We start from the raw sequence: 1,478 nt of genomic DNA, 5'->3' as shown, positions 1-1,478 counted from the left end.
CAGACTTTAGTGTTCAATGTTGAATTTGGGGACACGAATAATTTCTCTGTTATCTGTTTGAATAAAGGTGCTATGTTTTACCTTTCCAGTGTGCAACACAACTATAACAAACATACTATGATGCTACTAGCACTTGTGATACAGTAGGCTAAACATCTGGACTGCTAATTGCAAGATGCAACATTCAAACCCACCCTCATCTCAATGGGAGAAAATCCCAATGAGAGAAAAATGAAGATGTTAGATTGGAAAGAGTCTCAGAAACTCTAGTTCTACTTGGGGGGCTAAAAATATGCCTGCATACTTAATTCAGTTTTTCCACAAACATTTTGAAGCGTCCTCATATAGCGTCACTAGGGAGTCGTGGTAGGGTAAGATGCCCCCTTTTCTGGGGAGATATGGTGCCAGTGACCTCTCGAAAGGACTGGTGGCATGGCAGCAATGCAGAGACAGAACAAACAGGTTAGAGGAAGAAGAACAGCCAGTTTATTAAGCAGTGAAGCCAGGATATTCTGGGGAGAGGCCCCCAGTGGATCCACACCACTGAAAGGACAAAAGTAGAGAGACACCACACAGAGCTGGCAGGTCCTTCTCATGTCTCCGGCAAGGGCCATTGAGCTCGGCTGGTTTGGTTTTGTTTTTTACAAAAAGCAGTTGTCCCTGGTTGGCTGGGACCCAGGATCCTGGATGATCAGACTCATGACCTCCAGTCTCCCTTGTCTGGTATATGGTGATGCCTGTTAGATCAGGCTATACCTGCCTCATTAGTCAGAATCCTCTCAAAGACAATAAGGTGGTTTTTGTTATTATTTTAAGGTTTTTATCTGAATTATGTTCATCCACGTAATTTTTGAAACTTGTAAATATATTTTCAAAATTCTAATGAACTGGCTAGTTCCAGGGCAAAGTAAATCCCAAACATTCCAGTTCAAGTGTGGTTTCCTCCTGCGGTGAATTGCTGTAATGGGGCTACATTTTAGCTGTTTTCTTCTAACCATTAAGAAAGCCCCCAGCAAACAGCTTCAGTTTCTCAAGGAAAGAAAGAAATACAGAAAGAAAAGTGTGGGATATTTAATCATAGTAATTCAGGGTTAAAAAAAAAATCATAGAGAAGCGACAGCTGCTACGATGCCTTGTTGTTTAGCAGGATAACAGTGATTGCTTTAGCAGCTTCTCTCACCATATGTGTACAATAAGTAAATGAACATAAAATTGAACGAACACATAAAAGAGGGATAAACCCACCCAGCTTAGCAAATCCACTCTCTCACCTGCTGTGCTCTAAAACATGAAAAAGAGAAATCATTTGGATCATAAGGATTAGGAAAATAATTGTCTCTCTTAACAATCCAGACAGGCCAGTGTCAGCATAATTTATTTGTCTGACATGGGGCTAGCTTACCTTCTCACACTGTCTTCTTTGTCAGCCCACCCCTAGTAGGAAGGAAAAAAATCCATATATCTATATATTTTTTAAT

Source organism: Echinops telfairi, unplaced genomic scaffold (assembly GCF_000313985.2).
Source record: "Echinops telfairi isolate 266 unplaced genomic scaffold, ASM31398v2 ScPeMD7_1;HRSCAF=3_1, whole genome shotgun sequence".
Classification (NCBI taxonomy): Eukaryota; Metazoa; Chordata; class Mammalia; order Afrosoricida; family Tenrecidae; genus Echinops; species Echinops telfairi.
The sequence above is the reverse complement of the archived record's forward strand: the minus strand, read 5'-3'. Positions refer to the sequence as shown.